The sequence below is a fragment of the Anguilla anguilla genome, chromosome 1, assembly GCF_013347855.1.
Source record: "Anguilla anguilla isolate fAngAng1 chromosome 1, fAngAng1.pri, whole genome shotgun sequence".
Classification (NCBI taxonomy): Eukaryota; Metazoa; Chordata; class Actinopteri; order Anguilliformes; family Anguillidae; genus Anguilla; species Anguilla anguilla.
The window spans coordinates 57,167,166-57,189,346 of NC_049201.1; the positions used below are offsets into that span (position 1 = coordinate 57,167,166).

The 22,181-nt window shown below is 40.2% G+C and overlaps 1 pseudogene; it reads right to left on the minus strand.

Moving 5' to 3' along the window:
* Positions 1-3,344: 3,344 nt before the first annotated feature.
* Positions 3,345-22,181, minus strand: part of LOC118228991 — a 33,535-nt pseudogene continuing 14,698 nt past the window's right edge.

The window sequence follows — 22,181 nt, forward strand, 5'->3', positions numbered from 1 at the left end:
GGCCTACCATTGTATCAACAAAAATGGTTTCGACACCGGTATTGTCTCAACAGAAACAAACGTCCGTAATCAGTTTGCCGTTTAGATTTTACTGGGCCTTCTCTGCATAGTCCTATAGGATAGTACTTTATATGGGTGTTGTGTTCACGCTTAAGAAAAAAATCCTAAAGTGCTGACATGATGTTCCCATAAAGAGTCTGTTATCGACTTACATCTTGTTTTTTGTTTTGTTTTTTTTCATTGAATGTGGGACGATATAAATACAATACATATTAAATGATGCAATTAAAACATTTGCTGAAAGATTGTCACATAAATATAAAAAATCTGATAATGTAGGCTGTCCATTTTCTACTACCACATTCAAGTCAGGAGCGGCTGTTGTAAGAGAACACAATGAATGCATTTTACATTTAATGTATGAGTATTAGAATGTGTACGGCTGTACTTGTCATTTTGACTCATGGTTACTTTTGGCAGTGCTTCAAAGCTTCTGAAACAAGTTCCAGTAATGTTTTTAATCAAAATTTCATTCAAAACAGATGCACTGTATTCACACACAGATGTGCTTGTTTATTTGCCAGAAGTTATGTGGGGACTCCAGTGGTTAAAGTTACAATCTCGAAGATTTCCGTTTGGTAATTGCAGGTGTGTTTTTGGACCTCACTTCCCATAGATCCAACCGGATCCAACCAGTGTCGCCTGTGTGACGTCAGTCAGTTGGCACCTGGGACACGCCAACTATAACACTTAGCCTACTATTTACTGAATAAAAAATGGTTGTTATAAAAGTAACGTTATGTACATACTCATTCATTGTCTAACATTAGGCTAACTTAAGCTGCCTTTACACTGCTGAGCCGGGTTAAAATGCTGTAGCAGACCTGGGGTAGAATTAGTGATGATCAATTTCCACAAACGTTCTTTATCCACCTTTTGCCCGGTATGAACGTCTTTACACTGCAGAGAAGAATTCGCGGGATTCGCTGTGGTTCGTGCAATGAATTATCTCGTGCACAGTCTTAACAGTTAACAGTCTTTTTCGTGAATCATTGTTGCGTGATATTTTTGAAACAACCGCCTTGCAAAATGTTACCCCTGGTGTTTCTGGTTTTGCTAGCTAAACTGTTCGAGGATAAAGCTGAGCTGGGTGTTAAAATAGCAATCAGAACAAGAAGAATGAAACAAAAACAAGGAGATTTCATCAAAAAAAGGGCATCAAGGCTGAAGGAACATATGAGGAAGCGTAATAAAATAATAATGCTAATCCCTACTGCCGTATTCTTTTATTTAGTTTTCTCCGGCTTGACATCTTTACACAGAAATCAGACCAGGATTTATTCCGATCATTATGAACTTGATGGCAATTTAAATAACAGTAATGTTAAGGCCAGTTCAGATCAATGATTTGCAACGAGACGAAACGGTTTCAGAATGTTGCAGAGAAAATTGCAGCGGTGTGAACTGGTTAGTTGCAGAGCGTCTGAAGCCATTGCCTGGGGTCTCAAAAGACCCACCTTGTCAAATCGCCAAGTGCAGTTTTAGAACGTTTACAATCAGACGTCTTGGAATTTTGCAAGTTGCATTCAGTCTCGTTGGGAATCATTGATCTGAACTGGCCTTTAGTTAGCTACACTGCAACGTTGCAACAAAGTAGCATTGCATTCGAGAGACGGTTTGCGAGGTCGGTACCGGTCGGTAGCGTTAGCTAACGTTTTTTTAATAATTGTTAGCTGACATTAGATTGTGTTACATTAGCTAGCTAGCTAACGCAACGTTACCTGATATGAGAGATGGATACTGTGCGCAACGTTGTCTAAACTAATGTTGCCTTTCTTGACATGGTCCGGTAGCTAGCGTTAGCTGTGCAAATAGCTATGTAATTTAGTAACGTTACATCATCATCAAATGTAATACGAAATCTACATCAACAAATAATATGACCTCTCATGTTACACAAAAACTTTTTAGGGTTCCATAACCTCCCCCCCCCCCTTTTCTGTTATTGTAACGCTGGCAGACACCGGAAAAAACAGTACGCCGCTCACACACAAGTGAGTTGAAGAGCGAGCCTGTTGCGTTAGCTCCGCCTACCCTCTCTGGCGGACCAACCACTGATGGGTGATGGAAAACGCGTCACTAATTATGCGCCGCTTGTGATTTTTTCCCGGGAATGTCGCCACAGACACCCAGTTCTTTAATCATAAATTATAATGATAATATTAATATAAATTAATATAATAATACGCTTAATCACCATTGTTTTACCTAATCTGGCGATAGATAGTGACTTAACAGACATTTATTTAAATGAAAATCTTCGAGATTATTACTTTAAAGTTCGCAACGAGACTGGATGCAACCTGCAAAATTCAAAGACGTCTGATTGTAAACGTTCTAAAACTGCACTTAGCGATTTGACAAGGTGGGTCTTTTGAGACCCCAGACAACGGCTTCAGACGCTCTGCAACTAACCAGTTCACACCGCTGCAATTTTCTCTGCAACATTCTGAAACCGTTTTGTCTCGTTGCGAATCATTGATCTGAACTGGCCTTAACGTTATCGTTATTTACATTGTAATCAAGTTCATCAATATATTGATCGGAATAAAGCCGGGGTATAGGTGGAGCAGAGCCGGGTCTGATTTCTGTGTAAAGATGTCAAGACTGAGAAAACTAAATAAAAGAATATGGCAGTATGGATTACCGTTGTTATTATTTTATCACGCTTACTCATGTTCCTTCAGCCTTGATGCCCTTTTTTGATGAAATCTCCTTTGTTTTTGTTTTATTCTTCTTGTTCTGATTGCCAATTTAACATCCAGCTCAGCTTTATTCTCTAACAGTTTAGCTAGCAAAACCAGGAACAACAAGGCAGTTATTTCAAAAATATCACACAACAATCATTCACAAAAGACAGTTTATTGTGCACGATACATAATTGCACGAACCACAGCGAATCCCGCGAATTCTTCTCTGCAGTGTAAAGATGTTCATACCGAGCAAAAGGTGGATAAAGAACGTGCGTGGAAATTGATCATCACTAATTTTACCCCAGGTCTGCTACAGCATTTTAACCCGGCTCGGCAGTGTAAAGACAGCTTAAGTTAGCCTAATGTTAGACAATGAATGAGTATGTACATAACGTTACTTGTATAACAACCATTTTGTAATTCAGTAAATAATAAATGAAATAGTTGGTGTGGCCCAGGTGCCAACTGACTGACGTCACACAGGCGACACTGGTAGGATCCGGTTGGATCTATGGGAAGTGAGGTCCAAAAACACACCTGCAATTACCGCTTCTCGCCATTGGTACCGCCAAAGAGAACGAAACGAAAATCTTCGAGATTGTAACTTTAAATGAATATTACATTGATAACTGCTAAAGAAACAACCATGTGCTTCATTGTACACAAATGGATCCTGATGCTAAGATAAAGTCCTCATGTTACAAAACTCCAGAACACATAGGAAATCATGCTTTTCCATGTGTCATGTTTAGTACAGGTAGAACAACAAACAGAAAAGAAAAATACATAAACCATTAGTATACACAAGATTGCTAAAGGATGAAAGCAAAAACAAATATTTTTCTTAGGAAAGGCCTCCTGAAGAAATGCCTTTCTTTTATAAGAAAAATCCTTGCTTATATTGTAGATGCAAGTCTGTTACACGTGGGGGTATGGGAAATACCCTAGGCCTTAGACAGTTTTCTTATTAAGCTCCGCATAGCCACTGTCTGGGCCAGGTCAGTATAATGTATCACCCGGTGAACAAGGCTGTCCACAATGCTATAGTCAAAGTTGTCTGCTTGTCCAGTCAACAGCTGGCAAACTCCCATCTCATCAAAACTGTCCCCCACAGTTAAGGCCAGCAGGACCATCTCCTGGCTTAGTGCAGTGGCTGCTGCTCTAGAGAGCTGGGCACGGGCAGAGGGCTTGGACCGTCCATCTGTGAAGACAACCACCTTCCTACGGACATTGGGCTGTCCATCCCACTGCATATCACTGTTCAGGAAGGCCAGGGCAGCTGGTAGGTCGGTGGCCTTGTCCATGTAGCTTATGGCTGGAAGGCGGGCTAGCACATCCCTCACTTGGCTGGTGAAGGGGACCTCCACTCTCTGCTGTCTGGTGTCACTGTACTGCACAATGGACAGGCGCAGGTCCCCTTCTGGGTTTGAGGAGAGCAGCATGCCAGCCACATTAGCCGTATAGTCTCTGGTCCTCTCAAAATTCTTCCTGCCCACACTGGAAGACCCATCAAGCATGAAGACGATATCTGTGCGCCCCTGGAATGTAGCTGGAAGAAATGGACACTCAGTGAAGACACTCTGAGGGCAGTGCTATTTTTATCCCCAATATTCTTCAAAGGTCCATTTTATTTTCAGGCCTATGCCATTATTGCCACCTCCTCCATCTATTTCAGACTTAAGATTAGCACACATCCTAAATAACATGTTCCTTCCTATTCCCACTCCTAGCACCCTGTTCTTTTGTAATTACTTTAAGATTATTATAGTATACTGTATGGTTTAATATGGATGTCAGCTGTATGAATCTATGATTTGTACAAAGGTTTAAGGTTGGCTTAAGAATGTTGTAAGCCAGGTCTGGCACTGTTGCTTACGTAACTCAGGTGTATGCATGTACAGTATGTTCTCTTTTTTGTAAGTAGCTCTGGATAAGAGCATCTGCTCCATTAAATTAATGTAATCACTTAATGTAGCAGAAATGAGGTGCTTTGTTCTGGAATGCATTGAGAGAAAAACTGCTGTTGGTATGAAAATGAAGAAAAGACTCACCAGGACAGGAATAATCAGGACACTTCTTATCTGAAAACAGAAGGCAGGAGAATCAGGTGGGAGGAAAAGAGGAGCTCTACAGACACTGGCTTTGCATTTAGGCCAGTCTTTTTCTTTTATGTGGAAAGTTTGAAAAACCTCTGGGACTTTAAACTACACCTTTCATATCCATTTGCTTGCTCATCTAAACAATTAAAATTACATCTGAAATGTTAAATAAATTAATCTGTCATTTAAAATGTCCATCCACAGTATTCACCTTTCAGTGGTTTTTTAAATAGGGAAAGGGATAATGATTAATTGGAGTACTATTTTTTCCCTTTACTTATATTGCTTTGCTCACAGTGTTAGACAGGGTGACTTTCTTTTTTATAAGATTTTGACCGAAGCAATCAGATTAGGTGCCTTGTTTAAGTGTATAATGATAGTGTCCCACTGTGTCCCATCTGGTATTCAAACCCCCAAGCTTCTAGTTACAGCCCTATTCTGTAACCAGTGGTGGTACCTTGGCATATGTAACCAGTGACGTTGTTGAGGAAGGCCTCTTCCAGAAGCTGGGAATGGTCAGTGATCTTCCGGTAGAGGCCAGGCCGGGCCATCCCCAGGCAAGTGATTTCCTGCAGCATGGTGGAATACGGGGCTCTGCGGAAGATATCCCCAATGCCAATGCCAACAACCTGGATGGGCAAAGGTGGATGGGCATGCTTGTGTTGTATGGGTTTGTATTTCTAAAAATATGTTTATGATCACTTAAGTTAGCTGTGGAATTAAATAATGCCCAAGCCTGTGGCAGACCTTGTTCTGATTTCTATGCCCAGATTCAAGGAAAGATTTATCATCTACTCACAGCTAATTTCCAAAATATGAACATGCTGTTCTGTGGATAGACAGCAGATAGCTTACTGAAAAAGAGCTGCCACGGTTTTTGTCAGGTCTTGCTCAAACATTCACTAAAGAGTTAAGATAATTGAATAGGAAAGCATACTTGGATCAAATAGATCAAAAGGAGATCAAAAGATCAAAAAAATGGATGGCTTTCACGGGTGGTATGATACATAAAACCACTTGAAACAACAAATAAGACTGTGGCTCCATGCTTTGTCTCATGAACAAATAAGTCATCTGCTCCCCCACCCTCACCTGTCTTTTTTCTTCCCTCAGCCACACCCCTTGCTTACCCTGATACTGGGCACATTGCAGAGAGAGGACAGGGGCTTGGAGTCCCGGGTGTCTGACCTGCCGTCTGTCAGCACAATGGCCGCCTTACTGGACAGCTGGGAGGTGCCGAAGGCCCGTAGTGCAAAGTCTAGGGCTTCCCCTGTGTATGTGCCTCCTGCAATCCAACTAATTGGTATAGAATCATGTGCTGCAGTCTATTTATACTTTGTAACTTTAACCCAATTGCAGTGGGCACACTAGTGGCTTGTTTTGGTTATGTGAAAAATGTTAATCTCCAGATGCAAATTATAAGCAGTTTAACAATAAACACGTCAGCAGTGAAAGACCTGACCTTTTAAGATGAGACAGTGAGGTGATTTTGGGGTCATCCATGGATACCAGCTCCTGGGTTCCCTCATGGCTATACTGCACCACACCCACTCGAGACCCAGGCTCATTCTGAACACACAAGTTCACTTTCAGTTTAGTTTATTGTACTAGTGATTTGTTTTGTTCCTTATAGTACATCAACACAGGCAAACATAAACTTGCTTTGATAACCCTGCCATCTAATGGCACTAAGTATGAATACACAGATTTTTGAAAATTAGCTACTGATAGGCTGTCCCGATAGGACTGCTGCCAAGACAAGGCAGGATTTAAAGGGCAGAATATCCCACAAATGCCCAACATAAATCCTGCTGAGGTATGTAATCTTTTATTGGGAGACCCACCTTATTCTTGCTGAACTTGGTGATCTTGTTGATGATGCGAATGATGAACTCCTTCTCCAGAGTGAAGTTCTGCAGACCCACACTCTCCGAGCTGTCCAACACGAACAGCAGCTTCACCGGTCCACACTCGCACTCTGGGACAGCAGGGATTACACTGAATCAATCACCCCCAGGGCCGTGAATGGACTGAGGTGAATTTGAGCCCTTGTCCGGACGTCTGCCTGAGTTTCTGTGTTTTCCTTTTTTATTTTTTGTATGTATGCATGAGTGTGTGTGTGCGCGCATGGTGTTTGCTTTTGTTTCAGGTTCCTGGTTCCCACCCACGCTCCGCCCCCCATTCCTGCCTGTCTGCCTCAGCTGAATCATTCAATCAAGCCTCTGCCGCCGTCTCCACCTGCAACTCATCTTTTACTCATTTTCCCTAGCTATATATTCTGTTAGCTCTGTTAGTCTGTGCCAGATCGTGCCTTTGTGTTTCTTAGTGCCGTTCAAGCCTTTCTTTATGCCTAGTAATACTTCCCGGTTTTTGACTTTTGCCCGTGTTCGCCGTTTATGCATTTAGCCTGACTCCTCTGATTACTGTTGCTTCGGTTTTTTGAATCCTGTCTTGCTGTTCTTGCCTCTGTACCAGTTGTGTGCCTTTGCCTGCCTGGAAATTTTGACTGTTTTTGGATTTTTGACCCTCGCCTGGATTGTGGTTTACGAGACTGTTCGCTGTTTCTGTTGCTTCTTTGTTTGATAATAAATTGCCAAATTTCCCCCTGATTTTTCGGGTCTGCCTTTGAGTCCTACCCCAGAACCTGACAGCCCTAATCTTAATTTTTGTAAGAAATGTAAACTGATCAGGGATTAATGCTTTCAGGCTGAATCTATTGAGCTCATTGTGTCTTTCATATGTATCTTTAATTAATATGAGAATAAATAAACAGAAGACGATTGTGACTGGACAATATGTGGCAAAAGGTGTCCATGTTATTAATGAAACTTGATCCTTGAACTCCTGTCTGGAAGCCTGCACAGTCCTTTAAAATCCCTGTAAAACTCTCACTAGTAGCAAAATCCTGGGGAAGATCTCACAAAATCCTACAGGCTCTCAGATGTTATCTGTACAATGTGGACATTCTTTAGGGAGTCTTCAGTGTCCATATGCAGATTGTCAGCATGTACCTTTCTGGACCTCATAGGGCTCACTTACCACAGCAAGGTGAAAAGATAACAGAACAGTATGTAATAATTAAAGCCCAACTCTGCTTCATATTGAAATGATCACACAATGATTGAGTGCTTTTGTGGAACAGAGCCCATCAATAGTACTTTAAGGGACTCCATAGAAGAAAGGCAACAAACAATTTGTAAAAAAAAAAAAAAAAAAAAAGGACTGCAAATCAACGGGTTAGACAGAGAAAACTGTAACTTTTCTTTCCTGTCAAAGTCTGGTTATTGAAACTTCAATTATTGTACTGTATGTATTAGTTGCTGAATAATAAGCACTTTGAGTTCATTTCTGGTAAGCTGAAAATGAAAGCCCAAAAGACTGACAGTAAATACAAATAATGAAATCATATTCTAAATATATTAATCAGTCTTTCTCCATACCAGGCATAAAAAAATATTGTTCTGTGCTTTAAGGAAAATTATACTGTGAACCACACAAATCATTAAAATATCAGTTTCAAATGAGATTGTAGTTTTGATAAGGTGGAAGCGATACAGCAAGTGAGTCAGGAATATGAAACCGCTCAAAAGATCCATTTTGGGATGTTATCTCTGTTTTTAAAGCTTTGGACCTTCAAGATTTTCACTCCCATCTGGTGGAAATAAATTACTGCTTGAGTGTTGTTTGGAGTCCCGTAAACTATGAGCTCAAAGATGGAAAATAAAGTCTGCTGACAACCAGCTAACTAAAATTGAGTGCTGTAGTTAAGAATTGACAAGAAAGCTGCCATATGTCACAACAGTACAAATATTTAAACCATACCAATTCAGGATTTGTTAGAGTAGCATGCTCGTCCACACGAGTAAGACCTATTTTGAAATTCTATTTCTTCAGGTGTTTGACCTATCAAATAAATACTTATAAAAGAATCTACCAGGTCACCATTAAACAGAGACCACAACACCACAAAACAGGGAGCAAAAAAAATTCAGCATAAGTGCTTAATTTATAGATTTTAATACTAGCCCAGGTGCTCACAAGCTGTACTTACAGCAGAGTTTCTGAATCACTCCCAGTATTTCACATTTCTGTAAGAATAAATCTGTTAGAAGTAGAAGATTTACAGAGGGATAAAACATTTAATCATCATGTTAAAAAAATAAAGGAAATTCACACACTGCCAAAAAGGGAAGTACCCACGTTTGCTTTACTGATGCAAATACATTTGAAGCAAAAACTTTTTTCCATAGTCATAGGCTGATCCATTTTAGGATTCTGCTCTCAATGATTTAATTATCTCAATCAAGTCTTTATCTGACATTTGTATACGCACAAGCTCCATCCGTAGACTGCAAGTGTATCCTAAAAATTTAATCGGGCTCATGTTCAGGAATGAACCAGTATAGTTTATAGAACATAAAGCTAAGAATGAATGAAGGTACGCACACCTGTTAAATATCACAGGCATTCAACATTGATACCACCAACAAAAGTCAACAAATGCCAATTGAATAATACAGAGAGCGGCAGGGCTGGCCCATATCTTTCAGGGGCTCTAAGAACAAATAAATTTTGGGTCGCCCTCCTCCTTGTCCTTCGAACTGGGGTAAATGGGTGCACAGCACATGGCAGACCAGGAAAGTGGATGTTGTGTCGGAACAAAAGATTGCAAGTGTGACCTGGTGTTTAAATTAAACCAGTATCTTTAATCAGTCCAATCACAATTCTAAGTTAATTTGCTTTCAACAGATATAAAAAACGCTCATGTTCCATTTGTCCCCATTAAAACTCACTAGCAGTATCTTTATTTCACCAGAAGGTGGTGATATACTTTTACTGACATATCAGACTTGCACACACCCCCCCCCCCCCCCCCCCTATAAGTATAGGGAACAAAAATCCTCCAAAATAAATCCGACAGAGAAGAGACAAGGTGACCAGCTTCAGTAAAACAATGAAATTGTGTGGCAATTCAGTCCGGTAGGTAACGTTGCCGATCATACGGGAACCGGCAAAAGATAATGCCAGCCAATTTCACTGCTCAAGGCCATTAGTATGTGTTTCTAACTTTATTTCCTTATGCAATAAAATTCAAAATAAACTCAGATTATATCACAATGTTCAATACATTAATTTAGGAAAAGTCACAAAGGAAAAGCCATAGGTTATGGACTTCTTTACAGCAGGTTTACAGATTAGAACAGCGAGAATGGTCAAATTGACTGCAGTGCTGTTTCTACTCTTAACTACTTTTTAAATAGACTACTGTAAACCCTGCAAACACCATGTTTCTAAATGAATGTTAGCTAGCCCTACAGATCCTCTACCGACAGACAAACAATTAGTAGGTCACACTTACATTTAAAAATAACAGCTGGAATTTATTTGTCATTCCAGCTCAACAAGATCTATAGCTGTTGAATGAAGTGCGCTTTGATAGGGTTGGAATGAAAACCTATATTACAGTAGATATCCAGGAACAGGATTGGGCATCCCTGGTCAAAAGTGACCAAAAAACTTTTATTTATGCCCTTTTTATCCCTATGGAGTACAAATGATTAAGATGTATTTGCATAGGTACATAAAGTGTATATATTTCCCATTTTGACCAGTGTGTAAGTTTCCACTGTTTTTTGTATTGTTAAATCTTTTTGAATCCCCTGCACCTGAGGAACTAATTTGTTTGAAGACAGGAGAGCATAGACAGTTCTTGAGTTTTTTTTAATCATTAATGAAAAATGTATCAGGAAAAAACTGCACACCTGATAGGAAGTCAGAGTCAGAGACACACAAGAGCAAAATCAATTTGTCGACTTTAATTTTCTTCTTGTCACTGATAAAGGAACTGAAAACTGAAAAGTTTGCCCCATGTCTCACTCTGAGTACTCACATCTGGCTCGGGGTGTCCTACAGGTCCAGGTGCCCACTAGGAGAAGAGCCAAACCCACATGATCACCATCATGTCAATTAAACTCAGATGGTTCACAGTAGTGTGCAAACAATGCAGTTTTGTCAATTAAGAAAACGGTCAGTTCCACAGACAAATTGCAGGTGAAGGGGGTGTTAAAAAGCAGTGTATAAAACACCTACATTTTCCCCTGGCAAACCAGGATATCCCTTGGGTCCTCTGGCTCCATTGTTACCGGGCACATCATTCTATAAAAAATGAGGAGTTTCATTAACAACACTGGACAAGATAAGAGTGCAGCAAGAGTGAAACTCATGAGCTTGTTCGCCCATCAGCAGAGCTCAGCTGCACTCAGAAAATGTATAACATATTTATAGCACACTACATATTCAGGTTCATATTTTAACTTTCAGACAAATGTATGAAAAGTGCTATATAAATAAATAAATAAATAAATAAATAAATAAGTGAGATAAATTGCTTCAAGGTGCAACTTATTCAGATTAATTACATTTCATATATTAATAAAACTGTGATGATAATTCCACATGTATCTGCTATAAATATTTAATGCTAATCTTATTTGTAGGAAATGATGGGACAGATGCTTTGTTTATGGGCACGATTGGCGGCATGTGTGGATGGTTGAGGTGATGGCTGGAAGTTCACAAATTGGTGATTAATGGTGAACATTAAACAACAAACATAATTAGTTCAGAAATTGGTGTCAAAGAGCTGAAATGTTTGTATGCTTATTTTATTCCTGTGTTTTCCATCCATCCATCTACTATCTAATCCACTTATTACAAGGATGTTCAAAAACTGGCTGGAGTTTAACTCCACACAGAAAGGCCCCAGCCAAAATCTGAGCCCATGACCTTCTTGCTACTATCCACCGCACCACTGTGCCATCCCAGTGTTTAGTACATAGATTAAAGCAAATCATTTCCGAGTATCATAATAAGGGTCAGTCAGTATGGTGATTGTCACAACAGCTCTGCCCCCCACACGTTGTGACTGGAAATAGACAGAGAATGAAAAAATATGGGAAAAGGCCTCACGTCATTGCCTCTGTCGCCAGGCAGTCCCTCATCTCCCTTCAATCCAGGGAAACCCTGGATGCCCTGTCAGAGGAAGAGGAAACACAGGCATTGGGCACAAATCACACACCACAGAAACATAACACACAGCAGATGAAGATTTGTTGTGGTACCAGTGTATAAGCGGGATTAATCAATTTTCATGAAATGGATCACAAAAGATATGCGTGGTCTAAAATCAGTGTTAAACTAGATAAACAAATGTAACTGGGTTCAGTTCAAAATGCCAATTCAAGGTTTGATATCATTCTTGGCTCATAATTTATTATAATGCAGTGACGGGGACACTGTGCTGTAGGAGATGCTGTCTTTCGGATGAGAGTTTAAACTGAGGTCCTGACTCACTGTGGTCATTAAAGATCCCAGGACACTGGTCGCAAAGAGTAGAGCGTTCCCAGGTTTCCAGGCTAAATTCTCAACCTGGCTCTCTCAAACTGGCCAACTAATCATCCCCTAATTTAAATGGCTGAAAAAATTTCTCTCCCTCTCCACCTTAGCTATTGTGTGGTGAGCGTTCTGGTGCAAAATGGCTGCCGCTCTTCACCCAGGTGGGTGCTACACTTTGATGGTTGGTGAGCTGAGTTCCCCCTCATCACTGGAAAGCACATTGAGCGTTCGGAAAAATGCTATATAAATGCTATGATTCATTCATGAATTCAGTAAATATTTGAGTGAGTGAATGTGTCTGTATCTGTATGTTTTACTTATTATGGCAGCAGTAATTTAGAACAGAACCTGTCAATCTAGAGTTGCCTTGCTCATTCTGTATCTTCCTGTTAGCTTGTTGTGAAGTGGACTAAACATTACGTGCACTCCTTTAATTACTTAAGTGTGTGCACACTATGTTCGGGGTTCGCCTGAATATAGTGATCTCAGATGATTTGTTTGTGTGTTTTTCATTTTGTAAAAATGTTCTAAAAAAACAGTTTGAGGAAAAAAAAATGCACAAAGAACAAGGTGATCATTGGTGTAATATAGAGATGAGCCATCAAGGCTAATTACGGTTAAAATACTTACCTTAAGACCTGGAGTGCCTTGTACACCAGGAAATCCCTGTAAAATGTTATACATCTATTGTTTAAATTGTGTGTCAGGCATCAACTCTGGCAAAAGAAACTGAAAATAAAACCTTAAGCAATGTCCCACGACCTTATATTCTTCTCAAAAATATACAGTGCAAGTGATAATATACAGGAAAATCAGCCATCATGTTACAGACACCAATCACTGAACATCTAGAACAAAACACTGAAGGACGTTATTAGCAGACTAAGAATTTGAAGGAATTTCCTCATATTGGTCTCTTTACCAAAAAGTCTGGTTTCAATGTGCGGTTATGGATGTCTCAAGAGGGAGAGGAAAGGCATGTTCAGGGCAGGTTTGTTTGCCAGAAACCTCTAACAGAGTCGACTCTTAATGGCACCCTTTCTTATGTAAACCACAGACACAGCTGTGCTCTCCAGCTTCAAATCTCAAGACTACGGTTATGCGCTTCTATCCAAAGTGCCTCCAGACTCACTCAGCTCTTTAATGATGAAGTGAAAACATCTGGGCCTTGAGCCAAGACACAATCCGACCTACTCACTTATCATTGACCCTGATCCTAAAAAATTCACTCCAGCATAAACAAGCAGTCGCTAATATGCAATTTGTCATCATTAGCAATAATCAGACATGAGCTTGTTTTATGCCGAGCCCCCATTATAATTCCTGTTTTCATCAGAGTTCCACTTCCTTGCACCATTCAGCAAAGCTGCATCATTCAGCAAAACTGATCGATAGTCAGCATATTTTTGCATGTGATATTCCAGGAAGGGCTGAGCATGGATCAATGGTTCGTGTCAGTGAGAGGAGAAGGCAGAGATGCAGAATTTGGCCCATTCTTTTAAGATGGTGGCAATTATGATGATGATGATGACAATGATGCTATTCATACAACTAAAGGATGTCTATTGATGGAAATGGAGACCTGGAAACCCGCATATCCAGTTTGTCCTTGCCCTTTTGCTCCATTGTCCCCCTGTGGATTGACCAAGGAAAGGAAGAAAAATCAGTCTCCTGCTACTTGCTGGTGACAAATTGTACATCCAACGAATGGACAAAGTTGTAATGGACAAAAACCTATTTCTAATTTTCTTCCTCCAGATGTGAAATGTAAAATAGTATTTCTAGGCTTCTCTTATTGTAGCAATATTCTTTGTCAAAACAAAATCAATCAGCTGTGTTGGATTTTCATGTGCAGTTGATACAGGTGTATTGCACACATCTGTTTGAGTTGCTGAATTGTAATAAGTACAATATCCCTCCTCCCCTGTGGTGGCAGGTTAGCAATGACAGAATTTGACACTAGACCATGAGGTGGATTCACACACTGTAACAGTAGCTAGTAACCCAGTAACCGATTACTTTTGTATTGTTATAAAATTTCATTTTTTAATGAGAAAAATACATATGAACAAGCCCTCAAAGCAAGAACGAGACTTTGTTTTCAGAGAGGGAAGTCATTCCACTACCAAATTAACCTGAGACACAGAACAGGCCTACTATCCCACTGTTGTGACTGTTGCAGAGATCTTGTAAAACTTTTACTGGATTCCATGGTGTGTTTCTTAAAAGGCCAGACCATCAAGATGAATTTGTCATGGTTTTTACAGTTTTCACCTCTTTTACCTCAACCCACCCCACCGTGGAATTGACTACCCATGGAAACAGAACCTGTAGTTCAAATGAAGAACCTTCTTAAGAACACTCACTCTCTCACCCATAGGACCTGCATCTCCAGTAGGGCCTTTCTGTCCGCAAGAACCCTTGGTTCCCTGCAGCATGAGAACAGACAGTAGAAGGTGTCACTGACTAGTGCAGAAAAATGCTGTTGCCTCGGACTGTAATCACTGAGAATGAAGCATTTTTTTCTGACGGGGCCAAATTTTTCTGTAACCCAACAGACATTATTGTTTGAATAATTGCCACATGTGTAAGCATTTTACATGTGTTGGGGTGATTTGCACAGAAAACAGATCTCAGAAATAAAGCATGGTAATTTAAAACAGAGCAATTCCAACTGTCATTAAATAAACATAATCATTATCCATATTCAACATGTAAAAGTCAGAGAAAAAAGCAATTTGAAGGCCAAATAATACATTGCATAATTCTGCAAAAGCATAATAAACAATTTCATATAAGCAATGCCATGCTCAATAATAACAATTACTTATTGCTTAGCATATGCTCCTGTCTAGTCCTTGCACAGTGTAGCATGGTGAATGGTGCATTGGGCATTGGGCTTGTAACTCAACAGTTTGATTCACCCTTGGGCAAAGTATTAAAACTGAATTGATTGAGCAACCCATCTAGCTCCATGAATGGAGTACAAAGATTTTTTTCTGTGTACTCCTCCAGATAAGAGTGTCTGCAATGAGTATCCCTTGCAATATTAAGATTATGAGGTCAGCTACTCAACCATTGCACAATGAGGTTTGGTGAATAATTTCCGCATCATCCTTACCTCAGGACCCGGAGAGCCTTGTAACCATTCAGTCCAGAAACACCAGGAAGACCCTGCAGGAGCCATCCAGAGACAGAGATAAATTGTCTATACATGAAAAACATTTATTTTCATTCCTTTTATTTACTCTGATTTACACAGTTTACACTGTTTTTACATTTGGCCAATGAATGACAAAGATATTTGGCCAAGTTTGTATTTTTTCAACAGGATGACTCAAAAAGAAGCCAGGATTCCTATCTGGTATTAGAAACCACAGGCCCTCATGTCACTAGGCCAGAGCTCTCAGCAGCTGCCTCCCAAATTCCATACTGTGTCACTTTTTCCCACTGCAGTTGTTTAATGCAAAATGCCTGGATGGACTCACAGGAGAGCCCACGGCTCCAGATGGCCCCTCATGCCCCTGAGGTCCAGTGGGACCTGGGTCACCCTGGGGGAGGAAAGGGAGCAGTGGGTGAGTACTTGGGAGGAAGAAATGCATTCAGTTTAACAAGCCCCCTCCCTTGCATTACTGTGGAACAAAGGTGACCAAAGGTCTCAGAGAAATCTCCAATGAGAACTGTGATGTAATGATTGGTGATTAGAGACATGTAGATCTTACCCAATAACAATGTGGAGGCGGGGACAATATAAGGGTGCCTGTACAAATATGGGTGCCTGTACAAATAAGCCTGTAAAAATTATACAAAGGGCATTTTGAGACATGCAGAGCCAGCACAAAGTAGACAGCCCTCATAAGACAGAATGCTAAATGCTTGTTTCAGTGTATTAAAGTACTACATGCACACTAAAGCCACAGCTGTTCCCACAGTTTAAAATGTGACTAAGGTACTGTATTTCTAGGAAGTACTGCTAAATTGAATTACATTTTTAAAGCACATAATGTCACTGGGATTAACATAGACACAAGAACCCTTCCTTCAGTGGCCAGATATTCATTCAGACTAATTACACAAGACTTTATACATCTGGACCAACCATAAAGCTGAATCAGCCCAAACATCTGTGTGTGCAAGATAGTTACTCTATCAAGTTCATGTTTAACAGACATCCTGGGAAAAAAACAAAAAAACTTTGTTGTTCTTTGGTACTCATTGCGGCCGGGGTGTGGCCTCAGCCTCTGTTTTAGTGGAGGATCAGTGGAGGACACAAGCTGATATTCACCTTATCCCCCCGGACTCCTCTGTTTCCAGGGGGCCCTTTAATACCTTTCTCCCCTTTCTCTCCCTGTGGTGGAAAAAACAAACAAACCAACACCAGATGTGACTGTGCATTTGTAGATTTCCAAAGAAATCAGCCATGTAGCAGTTAAGGTCATTCACATTCAGATTTAACACAAAGATCAGCCCCTTAAATAAACAAGATTATAATTTTATTTTAATATATGACCAGATAATGATAACATTCTGAATGAAGATGTATTTCAGCAAGATTTTAGCCAAATGTTTTTGGCAAAAATGATTGGAAGACAATATAATGGCATCAGCTTTGTTATTAATCTCACTTTCTGATGCTAATGGAAAGTCTCATACTATTTTACCAGGCTTGCCAGGCATACCACAGTCCCCCTGGGAAACAATAAAGGAGACATTTTCAGTAGAAATCACAAATATGACATTTCATATTTTCCTACCTTTCTATACTCTATGCACAGCGATATATCTTTTGTATGTCCCATTTAGTGAAAATGGAGGAATTGCCTATAATATATAGTATTTCACATGCTTAAAATCATGAATACACCTCTGTAAATCATAAGTGAAAGGAAAGCTCCATTTGAATATTAAGGCTGGCAGGATGGGCGCATTCTTGAACAACGTGTATTTTTGCTGATTTTAAATTTTATTTATAACGTCAACACATACTGTACAGTGTGCCTGGTTCTCATTTTCTGAGAAATATGGCGCACATAGAGATGTGAAATTAAGCTCCAGGTAGGAGGAGGCAGTAACACTGATGTGAAAAACCCATCACAAGAGATTCTTAAATTCTGTGCAAAGATGGTGTGTGTCTGAACATGTTTTCATACAGCAAATTCTTTGCCATCTTGCACAGGCCTAAATCTTTACATAGCCAAGTCTGCCAATCAGCCTAGAATGGTTCTATTAGCCAGTCTAACCCAGACTCCTCCAAACTATCCTACAAGCCAGATGACACATTAATAACATCCCATAGGGTTTACCAGTTGAGAAAGTAGGCAGAGACTGTTTATCCTTTAGCCTGATGTATGTGCTTCATAGATACATTGTAAATGCATGTGAAAATATCTTTCTGATCATACTGCCATGGATGTGTGTTTATGTGTAGCTTTGCATAGGGTTTCTGTATGTACTGACAGCATGTGTGTTTACTATGTTCATAATTGTACTACAGTGCTTATATGGGTCATCTCCTAATCCTCATTCAACCTCCTTTTGCTGCAGTCTGCTGGCTAACCACTGAATGTCTCCAGCAAGATCACAAAATATGTTTTATGAAAGAGATGATGAGTGCAGTAAATGGCAGAAATAGGTCATATAATTATTCAGACTTCATTACTGTACCTTTTTAGCAACCAGTAAAATGTGGAAACACATAGATCTATGAGAATTTTCCAAAAAACATGCAACCAAATCTCACGATGATATCAAATGAGAATTTGTACAACATTGGTGGATTCGTGAAATGCTTTCTTTTAAAATCCTCAGTAATCTGCAGAGATTTACCTGGCGTATAAAGGGTTTAAGCATTCCAAATATAATAATATAATTTAAAGATAAACTTACAAAGCAACAATGTGTCACACCAGGATATGCTACATGAAATGACATAAATGTAATACTTATTCAGAAAGTGCAAGTATGTATTTAGGCAATCACCTTTTGAGAGCCAGTATAGAAAATAATGAGGCAAGCTAAATGAAAGAGATGTACTTCAGATTAAACTCACAGACTTTCTAAATTCTACTCAGTGAGGGATGTCATGTCAATGAGTTCATGTTCTAAAAATGTGTCACATGTGGAAACAAGCATTTCTTCAGTGAGACAAGGTCTGAATTCGACAGCTGCAACACTGAAATTGCTCTGCAACCTACACACACATATTTACCTCTCATGTCTTGTCATGTCAGGCATGTTGGTGTTGATGCAAGAGTGAGGTTTTGTAAACTGTACAATGTAAAGGAATCATGGATTACAAAGAACTCGATAAACTGAACAAATAATTGCGGCAAGCTACCACCTTACTGTCTGGTTTGATTCGTTGATATATAAGCATGTGGTCCACTTGTTATAAGCCAAGAGGATAAGAGCATCTGTCAAATGCTAGTAAAGGCTCATGAAGCCCCAATGGCCCACCACAGGTTTAGGGCAATACATGCAGAATACTCACATCATCACCTCTGTGCCCCTTATTACCTTGAACCCCCACAGGCCCACTGTCTCCCTGCAAAGAGATCAAAGAGATGTTCCAGAATGAAGTGACTATCAGTCATATATTTTGCTATTCCCTGGGTCACAGGTCAGTTCCCCCTCTATCATCAAGATTCCAGAAGCTTCTTAGTCCCCTGGTTGCAGATATGGGGACAACATAGCATACAACGGCAGTTTTCCAATACCTGATTGTCTGCAGTCCCTAAATATGGTTAAGGTGTAATGGAATTAATGAGGGCAACACAGGAATTTTCTGATGGTCTTAGTTTCAGATTGATTGTTTGATTGACTGGTTGTTTAATTACCTTAGCTCCAGTGGCACCAGATGGTAAATGGTAAAAATGGTAAATGGACTGCATTTATATAGCGCTTTTATCCAAAGCGCTTTACAATTGATACCTCTCATTCACCAGAGCAGTTAGGGGTTAGGTGTCTTGCTCAGGGACACTTCGACACGCCGAGGGCTGGGATCGAACCGGCAACCCTCCGACTGCCAGATAACTGCTCTTACCTCCTGAGCTATGTCGCCCCTATACACCAGATACCAGATACACCAGATTAGAGACATGTAGATCTTACCCAATAACAATGTGGAGGCAGGGACAATATAAGGGTGCCTGTACAAACATGGGTGCCTGTACAAATAAGCCTGTAAAAATTATACAAAGGGCATTTTGAGACATGCAGAGCCGGCACAAAGTAGACAGCCCTCATAAGACAGAATGCTAAATGCTTGTTTCAGTGTATTAAATTACTACATGCATACTAAAGCCGCAGCTGTTCCCACAGTTTAAAATGTGACTAAGGTACTATATTTCTAGGAAGTACTACTAAATTGAATTACATTTTTAAAGCACATAATGTCACTGGGATTAACATAGACACAAGAACCCTTTCTTCAGTGGCCAGATATTCATTCAGACTAATTACACAAGACTTTATACATCTGGACCAACCATAAAGCTGAATCAGCCCAAACATCTGTGTGTGCAAGATAGTTACTCTAAGTAAAACGTTAAGGTTTAATAGACATCCTGGGAAAAAAAACAAAAAAACTTTGTTGTTCTTTGGTACCCATTGCGGCCCGGGGTGTGGCCTCAGCCTCTGTTTTAGTGGAGGGCACAAGCTGATATTCACCTTATCCCCCTGAACTCCTTTGATTCCGGGGGGCCCTCTAATACCTTTCTCCCCTTTCTGGCCCTGTGGCGGAAAAAACAAACAAACCAACACCAGATGTGACTGTGCATTTGTAGATTTCCAAAGAAATCAGCCATGCAGCAGTTAAGGTCATTCACATTCAGATTTAACACAAAGATCAGCCCCTTAAAGTAATAAGGGGCACCAGATACACCAGATTCACCTGCTATTCCAGGAGATCCCCTTTCACCCTGCATAGCAAACAAATCACAGCAAACTAAACTAACCACACCAACTTAACCCAAAGAAGTAAGGATGGTCTGACTAAGGTTAGATTAATGCTGTGTCCACATGCTTGTCTCTGCTGCATAAACAAATGCGTGTGAACTTGTATGCATAATTTCATTCTTTCTCTGAATTTGGAATGCACAGCAATATCCTCCACCAGTTTAGAAGAATAAAGACACATGCCCTCGTGTGTACCACTAATTCACTTCACTGTGCAGTCCAGCAGCTGAGCTGTCCAGTCAATCCACTAGGGGAGTCTATTTCATGCACCTCTGGTGCAGGCTGACTCCAGGTGCTGGACTGAGCAAAGGGGTCATTCTTGCAGAGATAAGCCCATCAACAGAAGCCCTCACTCCCTGGACAACTCAGGCAACAATGCTTTGCCCTGTGAGGCTGCTAGCGACAGTGCTTTACAGCACTGACCCGCAGTGTTTTAACAGGACAAGTAATTTGACAGCCCCTAAAACACAGCATTGTGCATATGTATATTCTGTATTGGCATCAAACAGTGACTGGGAAGGTGAACACTTACCTTTTGTCCTGGTTCTCCAAAAGAGCCTGGGTCTCCTTTCTCTCCTGGAGGACCTGGCTCCCCCTTTCAAAAGAAACCATATTTTTTTTCTCATAATAAAAATTATGCTTTTGACAAGCCATCTACCCACAATAGTGAGAAAATGTCACATTTCACTTTAGACAAACATAGTTTTGCTTAATTTGGCTAAACCAGAGAGGAGAGAAGTATATGATCAAAGGTTTGGAGTGCTCCCTAACATTCTTCGATCTGCCAAAATTATTGACTGTGTTTTCATCCATTTTTGGAAATGCATTCTAAATGACCATTAATTATTTGGTATGGCAATAATATGATAAGTACAATTTTCATAATATGGTCCTTCTCGGTAACATAATATAGTATTCCTGGACAAAAGAAAAACAGTTTTTGGATTATTGCAACATCTCAGCAAGCAGCCTCCTTTGGAGAGCAACCAAGCCAAGAGTTTCTGGCATTACATTGGTGCCAAATAGAACTGGACCATGACAGTAGACTACTTTCACAGGCAATAGCAAGGTTAGAGAGGATTAGATATGTGTGTACTTCTTAAATCCTTACTGAACAAAGGAAGTGAGGAAATACAGCCATCAGTGAGGAGAACCAGTGGAACCTTCACAACTAGTGAAGGATGGAGGACGGGGGGATTAGAGCATTCAGAACAAGGTGTGGAAGGAGATTGGAGTTGCAGTAGTGTTAAGATGGGAGGCTGGGGCAGAAGGAATGAAGAACAAGAGCAGCAGGAAGGTTTGCAGTTGGATCCTCTTATAAACTCACCTCCATCCCATCATTTCCTTTACAACCTTGAAGACCTGCTGAACCAGGCTCTCCCTGCTCAGATGAGAGAACAAGACATTAGGATTGTTATTCCTCACAATCTTCATAATAGCATTCATGTTTTGTGTGAGGAGGCACAAGCCTGTTATTTCCCATTGTAATTTGTCTTGTCTGGATGGTAACAGTTGCAATTCTCTCTTCCTTTCCTACTCGACATAGCCCTCAGATGACCGTAATGATGTAACCCAAAAGGATCAGTTCTGCTGTTTCCTCCCCAAATAGTCTGAATTGAAAAAAAACTGCTTTAAATCATGCATTTGAGACTAATGGCACATTTTAAGGGAGTCAAATGTATGATATTTATCCACTTATGATTATACAAAGAGGAAAAAATGTCTACAAGTGTTTTAAACTCTCAAGTCCCTCCAACTCCATTCTATATAATACCATCAGAAGGATCAATTTGTCCACAGTGTGATCTTAAAGCTAAAGACATGAGCAAATGTGAGGCAAGTCCTTCACAATTTCAGTGAAAGTGCAACCACATGGAAAATATAGAGAACTTATGCTATTCTGAAACTCTAGCTCCCATGGGTACGCAAGTGCAACATATTTATATTTGCACCATAGGGTGAGGCTATTAAATGAATG